The sequence below is a fragment of the Panthera uncia genome, chromosome X, assembly GCF_023721935.1.
Source record: "Panthera uncia isolate 11264 chromosome X, Puncia_PCG_1.0, whole genome shotgun sequence".
Classification (NCBI taxonomy): Eukaryota; Metazoa; Chordata; class Mammalia; order Carnivora; family Felidae; genus Panthera; species Panthera uncia.
In genome coordinates, this window is record NC_064817.1 from 115,157,427 (window position 1) to 115,171,232 (window position 13,806).

General features: G+C 48.1%; 1 pseudogene; it reads right to left on the reverse strand.

Moving 5' to 3' along the window:
• Positions 1-937: 937 nt before the first annotated feature.
• Positions 938-2,212, reverse strand: LOC125932032 (glyceraldehyde-3-phosphate dehydrogenase-like; annotated as a pseudogene).
• Between the last annotated feature and the right edge of the window lie 11,594 nt (positions 2,213-13,806).

The following is a 13,806-nucleotide window of genomic DNA, read 5'->3' on the forward strand; positions in this document are numbered from 1 at the left end:
AATGTTTATTTATTTTTGAGAGAGAGCACAAGCAGGGGAGGGGCAGAGAGAGAGAGTGAGACAGAGGATCAGAAGCAGGCTTTGCACTGACAGCAGAGAGCCTGATGCAGGGCTCAAACTCACAAACCGTGAGATCGTGACCTGAGCTGAAGTTGGACACTTAACTGCCTGAGCCACCCACGTGTCCCTAATTAATTTCTGATTATAGTGTGAGGTAGGAGACCAAACTCATTCTCTAACATGTGGATATCTAATTGTTCCAGTGCCATTTCTTGAAAAGTCTATTCCTTCCCCATTGGATGATCTTTTATCTATCTGTCTATCTATCTATCTACCTACCTACCTACCTACCTACCAACCTATCTCTTTATTTATGTATTTTAGAGAAAGAGAGAGCATGACAAGTGAGCAAGGGGCACAGAAAGAGAATCCTGCGAGGTGCATAAACAGAGGGAGACAGGGAAGAACAGAGGGTTGGAGCCTGGAGTTGGGCTCAAGCTCACCCAAAGCAGGGCTGGAGCTCATGAACCCCAAGATCATGACTTGAGCCAAAGTCAGATGCTTTAACCGACTGAGCCACCCAGGCTCCCCTAGATGATCTTCTTGATTACTGGAGTTTTGTAGCAAGTTTTGACATTGGGAAATTTGAGTCTTCCAAGGTTGTTCTTTTTTGGTAACCCTGGGTCCTTTGCATTTCCATATGAATTTTAGGAACATCTTGACTATAGCTTCTCTTGTTTTCGTTTTTGTTTTTGTTTTGGCTGGGTACAGTATACTTTATTGATGGTACATGATAAAGTAGGGTTCCCCAAGCCCCTCCCCTTCTTCAGGGGGTCTGGGATGGAAACTATGTAAGGTCGGGAGATTCTCAATGTGTTGGGGGATGATGAGTTAGAGCAAGGACTCCCCAGAAGGGAGGGCCTCTCTCTTCCTCTTGCTCTTGCTGGGACTGGTGGTCCAGGGAGCTCCTACTCCTTGGAGGCCATCTGGACCATAAGGTCCACCACCCGGTTTCTGTAGCCAAATTCATTGTCATCCCAGAAAATGAGCTTGAGAAAGCAGTCATTGAGGGCAATGCCAGCCTCAGCATGGAAGGTGGAAGAGTGAGTGTCGCTGTTAAAGTCACAAGAGACAACCTGGTCCTCAGCGTACCCCAGGATGTCCTTGAGGGGGTCCTTTGATGCCTGCTTCACCACCTTCTCTTTGTTTTTAAGCTTATTTATTTATTTATTTTCAGAGACAGAGAGCAAGCATGAGCAGGGGAGGGGCAGAGAGAGAGAGAAAGAGAATCCCAAGCAGGCCCTACACTGTCATTGCTGAGCCCGACACAGGGATTGATCTCGGAAACCGCGGGATCATGACCCGAGCTGAATTCAAGAGTCAGACGCTTAACTGACTGAGCCAACCAGGTCCCCCTGCTTCACCACCTTCTTAATATCATAGTATTTGGCAGCTTTCTCCAGGCGGCAGGTCAGGTCCACAATGGCCACGTTGGCGGTAGGGACCCGGGAGGCCATACCAGTGAGCTTCTCATCCGGCTCAGGGATGACCTTGCCTACAGCCTTGGCAGTGCTAGTAAAAGCAAGGGGAGTGTTCTGGGCAGCCCCTTACCATCACACCACAGCTTCCCAGAGGGGCCCTCCGCAGTCTTCTGGGTGGCAGTGGTGGCATGGACTGTGGTCACGAGTCCCTCCATGATGCCAAAGTTGTCACGGATGACCGTGGCCGGAAGGGCCAAGCAGTTGGTGGTGTAGGAGGCATTGCTGGCGTTCTTGAGGGCGTTGTCGTACTTCTCTTGGTTCACACCCATCACGGATGTGGGGGTATCAGCAGAAGGGGCAGAGGTGATGACCCTCTTGGCCCCACCCTTCAAGTGAGCCCCAGCCTTCTCCATGGTGGTCAAGACCCCGCCGGACTCCACAATACTCGGCGCCAGCATCACCCTATTAGATGTTGGGGGGATCTTGCTCCTGGAAGATGGAGATGGGCCTTCCGCTGATGACGAGTTTCTTGTTCTCAGCCCTGATCGTGTTGTGGAATTTGCTGTGGGTGGAATCATACTGGAACATGTAGACTATGTAGCTGAGGTCAACGAAGGGGTCATGGACGGCGATGATATCCACTTCGCCAGAGTTAAAAGCAGCCCTGGTGACCAGGCACCCAATACGGCAAATCCATTGAATTTGACCTTCACCATCGTGTGTCGGGGACATGGCCGGCACTGCACGAGAAGATGCGGCTGTCTGTTGGACGGGGAGAAGAGAGCCTTGATCGTAGCTTCTTTTTTTTTTTTTTAATTTTTTTAAATGTTTATTATTTTTGAGGGAGAGACAGAGAGTGAGCAGGCGAGGGGCAGAGAGAGAGGGAGACACAGAATCGGAAGCAGGCTCCAGACTTCGAGCTGTCAGCACAGAGCCCGACGCGAGGCTCGAACCCACAGACCGTGAGGTCATGACCTGAGCTAAAGTCGGCCGCTCAACCGACTGAACCAGCCAGGCGCCCCGATCGTAGTTTCTTAAAGTGAGCTGAGCTTATAGCCACGACCCCAGTTCCATGTCGATTAGCAGCGCTTTTCATTTTTGAGGAGGTGGAAGTAAGGGAAGGGGCACACCAGAGGGCTACAGGTCCCAGGCCCTTGGGACTTCGGTGAGTCTGTGCAGCAGAATTCACAAAGGGAGCAGTAAGGCTCTGAAGTACCCCTTCTCAAGCTTTCAGGAATCATGCAGTGATCTGCTTGTAAAGCAGGTTCTGATCTAGTAGGTCTGGGGGCCTGAAACTTTATTTCTTTTTTTTAAGTTTATTTATTAAACTTAAAGAGAGAGAACATGAATGGGGCAGAGGGAGAGTGGGAAAGAGAGAATCCCAAGCAGGCTCTGCACTGCCAGTGTGGAGCCCAATGTGGGGCTTGGACTCACAAACCGCGAGATCATGACTTGAGCTGAAATCAGGAGCTGGACGCTTAACCAACTGAGCCATCCAGGCGCCCCTGAAACTGTATTTGCAACAAGCTCCTAGGTGACACCAATTCCTCTGGACTCTGAAACAGACTTTGGAAAACAAGGCACAATTACCATTGACTTCTATGCAGTAGTCCAAAGTAGGAAGCTGAGACATCACTTGGATCTATCATTTAGACTGTTCCTTATACAAGAAAAAAAAAAAAAAGGGAAAAGAAAGGACAAGAAAACTAGGCCTATATGGGGGAAGAAAGGGAATTAGCAAAGTCCACAGAACTAGGTAGAGGGTAGGGGCAAAGTCTTGAAAATCTGGTTTGAGACCTCTTTTATTTAATGTTTATTTATTTTTGAGAGAGAGAGAGAGAGAGAGCACGCACAAGCCATGGACCACAAGATCATAGGCTGAAGTCGGATTCTTAACCGACCGAGCCACCCGGGCATCCCTGGTTTCAGACTCTTGATTAAGTTTGCATTTCCCCCAACCTGTGGCTGTGTCCTATGTCAATCATTTTCCATCCTGCCCCAGAGCACCTGTCCTTCCTGCCGTCTCCGGCCGATTTCTCCCTCTTTTGCAGCTTGTTTTCAGTGTATTTCCTTAAAAGATAAAACATTAGGATTGAGCATTTGAATGTATTGGGTGTTCACACAAGCCGCTGTGCGCATCCCCCTAGGACTTCCTCTGGGCATAGAATGAGGGGAGAGACTATGCATGCGTGCAAAGTGGTTAAATTCCATCTTTTCCAAAATATACAAAATTATACATGCTGTGTGAAGGCAGAACTCTAAATGAGTCCCCAGGATTCTCCACACCCTGGTGGTGAATGTACACTTCCTGTGTAACCCAGAGATTGTGAATATGATAGATTTCTTTCCTATGATTCAGTTATGTTATATGAACAGTTGATTTTCTTTAATGTTTATTCATTTTTTGAGACAGAGAGAGAGAGAGAGAGGCAGAGAGAGACACACACATAGAATCCCAAGCAGGCTGCAGGCTCTGAGCTGTCAGCACAGAGCCCGACGCGGGGCTCGAACCCACAGACCGTGAGATCATAACCTGAGCTAAAGTCAGACACTTAACCAACTGAGCCACCCAGACGTCCCTATGAACAGTTGATCTTTTTTTTTTTTTAATTTTTTTTTTTAACGTTTATTTATTTTTGAGACAGAGAGAGACAGAGCATGAACAGGGGAGGGGCAGAGAGAGAGGGAGACACAGAATCCGAAGCAGGCTCCAGGCTCCGAGCCATCAGCCCACAGCCTGACGCGGGGCTCGAACTCACGGACCGCGAGATGGTGACCTGAGCTGAAGTCGGCCGCTTAACCGACTGAGCCACCCAGGCGCCCCTATGAACAGTTGATCTTAACAAAGGTAGATTCTCTGAGTGGTCCTGACCTAATCACATGAGCTCTTTAAATCTAAAGTTAGAGACAGAGAAGTTAGAGATTTGAAGCACAAGACAGATTTGATACACTATTGCTTGCTTAAAGAGAGAGGAGTCCATTTAGCAAGGAAATTGAGATCTCAGTCCAACAAAGGACAGGGAATGAAATTCTGCCACCAGGAGCCCAGCCAGACTTCTGACCCATAGAACTGTGAGCTAATACACAGATATTGTTTTAAGCCACTGAGTTTGTGATTATTTGATATACGGTGATAGAAATACTATGCTTTCTTGATGACTGAACTATGTTTCTATTTTGTCTTCATTGTCATGGAACTCAGAGTCAAATGTGAGGGCAGAAATGTTCACTTTTAGAGATCTTTACAGTCTATACCTCTATTTTCTTTTTTTAATTTTATTTCGTTTTTAATGTTTATTTATATTGAGAGTGGGGGAGAGTCAGAGAGAGAGAGAGAGAGAGAGAGAGAGAATTCCAAGCAGGCCCTGCACTGTCAGTGTGCAGCCGGACATGGGGCTCAAACTCACAAACAGTGAGAGCGTGACCTGAGCTGAAATCAAGAGCCAGACGCTTAACCGGCTGAGCCACCCAGGCGCCCCAACAGTCTGTACATCTATTTTCAATGTTTTTCTCTTAGTCATGGCTTCCTGCATTTTTGTGTATTTTGTCTGATTTTCCTATTCTTAATTATGTTTAACATTCAATTTATGTAATCTTTTTTTAGTCTCATTATAAAAGCAATATGTGCTCATTGTAGAAAATGTGGAAAATACAGTTCAACACAAGAGAAAGAAAAAACTAAGCATTAGAATTCTATCACTTCATCTGGAGAAAACAACTGTTAATGTTTTGATGTATTCCTTCCAGTCTTTTTCCCTATGCCCATGTGTATATTTTTACATAATGAGATCATGCTGTATTATTATTCATATTCTTATCGTAAGCTACTTCTAAACATTTAAAGAATAAACAGGACAGAAATGAACATGTATTCAGTGGTTTGAAAGAATTTTTTTAAGTATTTATTTATTTATTTATTTTTAAATTTTTAAAGCTTTATTTATTTTGAGAGAGCGCACGAGCAGGGGAGAGCCGAAACCACGAGTCGGAAGCTTAGCCCACTGAGCCACCCAGGGGCCCCTCAAGATTTTATTTTTAAGTAATCTCCACACCCAACATGGGGCTCGAACTTACAACCCTGTGATCCAGAGTTGCACGGTCTACAGACTGAGATAGCCAGACGCCCCCGAAGGTAGTGTGTGTGTGTGTGTGTGCGTGTGTGTGTGTGTGCGTGTGTGTGTGTGAGTATTTGGTTGTTTAGGTCAGCAGATCTCTTTTGTTTCCTTCCTTCTGTTACCCCCGTGACACTTGGTGCTTACATATGTTGAGGGTCCCCAAGACCACCCCCAGTTCAATGATTTGGTGGGATGGCTCACAGGACTCAGCATACATGCTTCCTCACAGCGATGACTTCCTGTAGTGAAAAGATACAAAGCAAAATCAGCAAAGGGGAGAGTAGCATGGGTGCCATGTCTAGAGGAAACCTGGAACCAGCTGTCAAAGAGCTCTCTCCCAGAGGAGCCATCCGCTCATCCCAGAGGATGCCGGTAATTCCTCCCGCCTGAAATTGTGACAACACGTGGAGACTATCGTCTGCCAGGGAAGCCCATTAGAGATTCAGTGTTCAAAGCTTGTAATGGGCTGGTATTGGAGGTCCCCTTGGCCCGGCATGTACCGGCATTCTAGACTCCCAGAAGGAAAGCAGATGTTCGGCATTAACCATGGCGTTTGTACAAACAGTTCAGGCCCAGCGAGCCAACACTTTCAATTAGGGACCGGTGGGAACCCTCCCCAAATACGAGCTCCCAGATTCCAGCCAATGGCCAACTCTGCCAAGCAGCCCAAAGATAGCGGTCTCAAGCCTGCTGTGTTCAACGTTTCCTGCACGTCATGTAAGTACCACATTCCCATAGTCGTGCTGCAGTTACGCGCAATATTCAACGCCCTGGTTACCGGCTCCCTCCCACATAAAGTAGATTACAATATGGATGTCTTAGTTCTAGCTGCTATAACTGATAACAGCAGAGTGAGTGGCTTAAGCAACGAGCTTTTATTTCTCCTGTTTCCGAGGAAGTTCAAGATCAAAGTGATGGCGACCCCAGGGACTGGTAAAGGCCTGCTTCTTGGTTCGCAGATGGCCGTTTTCTTCTTGTATCCTCACATGGTGGAGAACAGAGAGGAAGCAAGGTCTTCTGGTGAGGGCACACATCCTATCATGAAGGCTGTACCCTCACGACCTAATTATCTCGCAAAGGCCCCTCTTCCTGATATCATCATATTGGACGGTAGGAGTTAAACATATGAAATCTGGGGGGATACAAACATGCAGTTCATAACAATGGATGAGAATCACCTCTATGTATGTATTTTTATTTAACTTTTTTTTTCAAAAAAATTTTTTAATGTTTATTTAGTTTTGAGAGAGAGAGAGAGACAGATCGTGAGTGGGGAGGGGCACAGGGAGAGAGGAGACACAGAATCCGAAGCGGGCTCCAGGCTCTGAGCTGTCAGCACAGAGCCCGACGCGGGGCTCGAACTCACGGACCGTGAGATCGTGACCTCAGCCGAAATCGGTCGTTCAACCGACTGAGCCACCCAGGTGCCCGTGTATGTATATATTTTTAAAGTCAGTCAGGAGCAAAGGTCTATTAAAGCTGTCATTAGGATAGACAAGAGCCAGTCATGAAAGACCAATACCATGAGGAAAACTGACACTTTGGTGTCCCATCTAGAGAGTGTCGATCTGGAGGGCTGCCTCTATTTCCCCAAGGTTTGTTCTTGCCTTTCCCAGCCCCACCACACTTCAAATTCCTAAGTAAAGGACAGACTCAGAGCCTTACAATGTGCTCCATGGGTAGGATCAAGGGCTGTCTCACAGAGCCTTGCACAAGAGGAGCAGAGCGTCATCGCAGAGGACTTGTCCCCTTTCACCCAGGCCCATGTCGAGTGGCTTCTTATGAGGTAACAGAAGCAAAGGACTGCCTTTGTCTCTGCAGTTAGGTTTCTGACTTTGCCGGCTCCAAAGATCAGCCTCTTGTATTGAAAATCTTATTTTGGGGATGCCTGACAGGTATGAACGACACACAGGTGGTTTTTTTTGTTTTTGTTTTTTCCTTGCACAAGAGATGCTTTTACTCCGGGATTAGGCTGTGCTTTGGTGGGCGGGGGGGGGGGGGGCAGGGATCAAAAAACAAAAAAACAGAAAAGCATGTGCCTTTGAAAGAAGCGGGGAGCCACTCATCGATAGGGTGCCTTTGCAAGGGTACCGTGAATCCATAGAAGCCACCCTTCCCGGGCATATGTGGCTCCATGGGGCACAGAACTCGGTGACTGGTGCCCTTGTGCAGACTGGCAGAAAAATGCTCCTTCTGGGAGGAGGTAGCTCCAGGCCATTGTGCCAGGCTTGGTGAGCAGAACTGTGGATGGATTTCCATCGCCACTCGCTTGCTCTGTTGGGCACCTTTCGTGCAGACACGACTGAGAACAAACAGGCATGCTGGGAAGGTTCGCAGACGTGTGGCATTATCTTCCTTTATCCTCTTATTTAAGAATCGAAGGCCCTGTCCTGTAACTTGACTTGTCTTTGAATCAGTTGAACAAGCTTTCGCATCCACACGGGCAATTTGGAATCAGCTCCCACGGCTGGAGTAGCACAGAGGGGGTGCTCGATGCGGGGGACAGCGTGGATACTCATTAGTTGATTCCATCATGGAATAACTCATTACCGAATCGCGGTGCTCAAGGGTTCTCCTAGCTACCTGTGTTGAGACATGGAAAATAACATTTTAGCATGGGAAAGCTGTTTTATCTGTTATGATTATTGACGTAATTTAAGAGCCTTAACACGCCTCCATTTTGTCATCTGTAACACGAGGAGTGAAAATACCGGGGCGCAGGATTGTTCTGCAGGCTAAAGGAGACGTCAGATGAGTCGGCAGGTGCCAGTTTCCCCATCAACCCTACCCGTTTTCTCCTCTAATTCCTCCTCCTTACGCAATGTTAGATGACACGGCATTTTCATTTTTAGGACCTTACCTACTCCCGCAACGTGCCCTACGAGGCACACGGAATGAGGTGGAATAAAAAGCCTCAGCTTCCAGCAGACCCGGATACACTTTCACATGCCTGAGTATGGGTTCCAAAGCCAATCTCAAAGATTCTTCTCTCTCCATTGTTCGTACTACACATAGGACACAATGAGGACCTTCGGGAAAAACTGAACACATGTGAAAATCCCTCTAGTACTTGGGGGAGCTTTCCTCAAGTGGCAACTGGGTCTGGTTGTTTCATGGGCAAACATCATGGGGAAAAAGGAGCCTTTAAGTGGTTGAATCGAGCACGTTCGGTTGAGTTTCATACACAAAGGAATCTTTACGACTGCCTCTTGCTTGCCTCTCTCTCTTTAACCTGCAATTGTTAAAACCGGCAGTCCTATAACGGGGATCTAAAAATAGGGAAGACGGTGCAGAAAGAGAAATGTTAAATCATATTATCCAAAGCACTTAAGTTCTTATTCTTTAACATTATACCCCTCTGTGAAAAAATTGTATCGTCTGCCAGGTTTTGCCAAGTCAGAATACACTGCTGTGAGTGAAACAAAAGCTTCGCTCAGGAACATGCGGGCCCGCTGAAAAGTCAGCCTCCTGAAAAACGATTGCCCAGGTTCCTCTTTTCCGCTTTAGGTAAGATTCTTTTGGTTGCAACTAACGGAAACTTCTACCTCGAAATACCACCGGCCAAGGCCCAGGGAAGTGATCGGCGAGATACCGAGGCATCTTCTGGAGTCCGAGGAGGGCGAGGACGGCGGGGCGTCACAGACATCAGGCAGGCCCTGGAAAACGCTCGGGGGACCCAGGCTTCAATTTGCTACTGTTGGTTTAACGCTGCTTCTCGCTGAGCACGTTTGACTCACTGCCTTGGCATCCACAGGGCTGAAGGTGGGTTAAGTGGTCCAATCAGCTATTGGGGGGCGGCTTGCTGTTGGAAATACACCACAGTTGTGCCAATACGATTGTCTCCGAGGCCGACTGTGAGTGGCTTCCAGGCGCCGGTCGAACGAAGACCACGTGACCGAGAGCAACCTTGTCAACACCCATTTGAGCCGTCAGCCTTTCTCCTCTCTCTCGCTTGCTCGGCCCATCTCTTCTGTTCCGGTTCTGTTTCCCCGTCGTTTCATTCATTCTCGTTCTGTCTCTGCCGTTCTCTTCAAGACGGTGGGCCTTCGGGGCACGCGTAGCCTGACGGGGCTGATCCACACCTCCTGCTTCGGTCCAGGCCAGTGGCGGAGACTGACTGGTGGCCTGGCACGAAAGAAGCACGCTGTGCACACTAGCTGTTCTTTTTCAAAACCTTCCTTGGGTGTTCTCTGCCTGGCCTGTGTCCCATTAGCCTCGCTCCCTCGACCCTGGCTAGAATCAATCACCTCTATGCACTCCTGTCGCTGAACCTTGTATATATGTTTTGGTTTTTTTCTTAACTTTTTTTTTTTGTTAAGACTTTTTAACGTTTATTTTTGAGAGACAGAGACAGAGCACAAACAGGGGAGGGGGAGGGGGAGGGGGGAGACACGGAATCGGAAGCGGGCTCCTGCCCAATGTGGGGCTCGAACCCACAAACTGTGAGATCATGACCTGAGCCGGAGTCGGACGCTTCACTGACTGAGCCACCCAGGCACCTCTGGATGTTTTTATTTTCATCGTATGTTACGTATTATATTACGGTTATTTATTGGCATGGCTGTCTCTCATTCTAGACTATAAGCTCCTTGGGGGAGATGAGCCATGTTCTTCTCTTTCAACCCATTAATGGAGATGAGGTGTTGCGCTGTGCCCGATGCATGATAAGTGCTCTGGAAAGGCTTGCTGAACCGAATGTAAGATGTGTTCTCTGCCTGGTCTGTGTTCCATTAGCTTGGCTCCCTCGGCCCCAGCTAGAACAAATCACTTCTCCCCCACTCTCCAGGGTCAAATTTCTCTTACTACTAGAAACTGGAGTATAAGCTGTCTTTCTTTGACCTGGCTACCATGCCTTGTTTACTTCCCACCAGCCAAAAGAAGAGGCAGACCTCCAAATTAGAGGTTATCTCTGAGCAATTAATTAATGTGGGTCAGATGTGTCCTGAGTCATTTTTGTGGCTGGCCAGTGGAGGAGGAATTTAATCAAGATGAACTTCATCGGAAGAAAGTGTTAATCTGAGTTAAGCTTCTGCTGGCTCCGAAAGGTGACTTCGGAATGGGAATGTCGGGTTCAAATGCATATGGTGTACCCAAGTTGTACACACAGAGTCATCTCCACAAGGATATAGGCCCCAGTGCTGATAACGGAAGGATTGCGTCCTCAGCCTCCACCCTTGTTTCTGGCTTCATTTCCTTATATTCCCTATTCCCTTTGCCTGTTTCTGCCTCGCAGCCCCCATAATCCCTTCTCCTTCCCCGGCCACCTAGCCACCGCTCCCTGTACCCTCTCAGAGGCCTCTCTGCCCTGGCGTTTGTTTGTTGCAGGCGTATGTGTATCTATTTCCAGTGGTTTTAATTTCATGGTGCACAGGCCTTCAAAGCACACTGACACCTTTTTTCTAAGATTGATGTTGACACAAGTCCTCTTAAATTAATGTTCTCATCTCGGCTAATTTGCCTGAAGGGAGTAAATTCATATGCAAAACTGCAGAAAGCCAGGGGTGGGAGAACAGGAAGAAAGGGGAGTTAAGGAATCTCTTTTACTGTGTAACCAGCCATCAACCCAGGAAGATAAGGAGGGCAGGTTTTATTATCAACTCCAGGGAAGAAATGAAAAAAGGAGGCAGGTCAGAGAAGTCATTTGCTAATAAGGAGAGCAGGTGGTGTTTAAAACCTGGATTTTCTTTAAACCTTTTTTTCTTAAATGTTTCATCTATGTTTGAGACAGAGAGAGAGAGAGAGAGAGAGAGAGAGAGAGAGAGAGAAGAGGAAGGGGCAGAGAGAGGGGGAGAGAGGAGGATCTGAAGCAGGCTTTACACAGACAGCAGCGAGCAAGACGCAGGGCCCGAACTCACAAACCACGAGATCATGACCTGAGCCGAAGTCAGATGCTCCACGGACTGAGCCACCCGGGCACCCCTGAAACGTAGGTGTTCTCATCCCTCCCCCAGGGTTCTTCCAATCCCACCACGGCGTTTTTCATATATGCTGCCTTCTTTAAAAATGAGAGAATCCCTTCCATACCAGGCAGCAACCAGGTATTAATGAATAATTTAGACTAGGGGTCAGCAAACCGTGGACTGTAGGCCAAACCCAGCAAGCCACATCTTTTGTGATTGCCCACAAGCTCAGAATTTTTTTTCTACATGTTTTAGTGGTTAAAAACGGGAAGAATAATATTTCAGGGCACATGAAAATGAAGAGAAATGGAACATCTGACATCTACGAACAGTTTTAATGAGACCCAGCCATGTCCGCCCATTTACGTATTGTTTCTGTGCTTTGAAGCTCCGATGGCGGGGTTGAGTAGCCGCAATGGACACCGGAAGGCCGCCAAACCCAAAGTGCCAGAGCCTTCCTCGGCCAAGGTTTTGCTTTGGGCGGCTTCAGCTTCCCACGGTGGAGTGGCCAATAGCAGACAATCCTCCCGCGGGGTCAGAGGTCAGAAGGTCAGAAGGTCAACAGCAGCCTCACGCTGCGTCACACTGCCTTCGGCCTTCACGCAGGCATTTTATGGCCTCGCATCATCACGGGAAGAAGGGTGAGTACAGTACAGTGAGATCTTTTGAGAGAGAGAGACCACATTCACTTTACTTTTATCACAGTGTCATTGTTTGTTGTTGGGTATTATGCTTGATCGCTTGTTGTGCTTAACTTCTAAATTTACCATAGGTATGCATATATAGGCGAAAGCGGTCTGGATAGGGTTTGATCCTCTCTGCGGTGTGAGGCATCCTCCGGGGGTCCGCTGGAAGGTGTCCCCCGGGGATGGAGGGGGGGAACCGGTGTATTTCCAATCTTGACTCTTCGCAGAAATACTTTTCTGGCCACCAGTTTAGGTCCTTGCCGTCTAAAGTGCTACCTAAGTGCTGCCCCTCGGACCATGTTGGAGATGTCGACTATCAGGCATCTTCCAGACCTAGGGACTCAGCAGCTGCATTTTAAGAAGCCCCCCCTCCCCCCCTCTTGATTCGTAAGCACATTGAGGCTTGAGAGGGGCAGGCTCCCAAGGCAATTGATGAAGGCTTTTTCTTATTCCACAAGCGGGAGTCTGTTACTGAAAAGGGACGAAGCCTTAGGGCCCGACAGGTAGGAATTTCAATTGTTTTCCACTGCTGCCTGGCTTCAGCTTCCTCACCTACTGGAAAGAGAGGATAAACAGGTGTTCCTCATGCATTTGTTCTGGGACCGGATGGTGTACTCGTTTCCTAGGGCCACGCTGACCAATTACCGCAAGCTAGATGGCCCACAACGCGGAAATTTCTTCTCTCACAGATCTAGAGGCCGGAAGTCCAAAATCAAGGGGTCAGCAGGGCCATGCAGAGCCTTCCGAAGGCTCTCAGGGAGAATGCCGCCTCCTGCCTTCCCGCTTGGGGCGGTCCCAGAACATCAGCCTCTGCCTCCGTGTCCGCTCCTCTTCTTAAGAGGATGACAGTCATTCAATCAGGGGATCACCCTAATTCCAGTGTCCTATCGTCTTAAGGTCCTTAGCCAATGATATCTGCAAAGACCTTATTATTATTTTTTTTTATAAAGTTTATTTTTTTTAATTTTTTTTTAATGTTTATTTTATTTTTGAGACAGGGAGAGACAGAGCATGAACAGGGGAGGGTCAGAGAGAGGGAGACACAGAATCGGAAGCAGGCTCCAGGCTCTGAGCTGTCAGCACAGAGCCCGACGCGGGGCTCGAACTCACGGACCGCGGGATCGTGACCTGAGCCGAAGTCGGACGCTTAACCGACTGAGCCACCCAGGCGCCCCAAAGACCTTATTTTTAAATCAGGTCACATTCTGAGGTTCTGGATGGGCAATGAACTTGGGAGGGGGCCCTAGTCAACCCACCACAGATTACATCAACAGAAGTCCAACGTCTGGCACACTGTGAGCACGTAACACACGTGTTTCCTCTGCCCTCTCTCCCCCTTTCATTCAGATGACTCGAGGGCCCAGAGTAGAGTGGGGAGTTGTTGTAGGAATCTCCAACTAGATCCCCCCCATTTTGACAGAGGGGTAATCTTGTCCACTGGGGCACCCAGAAGATGCTTTCATGACATGTGTCCCGGAGCCAAACCAGTTGTTTCTTCCTCTCTACATTTTGGAGCAAAAATTCTTTTCAAGGGAAGGGACAAATGCAATAAACCGGAGGCGAGGAGAGCCTCAAGGCGTGGCTATTGTACTTGAAGGTCTCATTGTTTTCCTCTCTGCTGTGC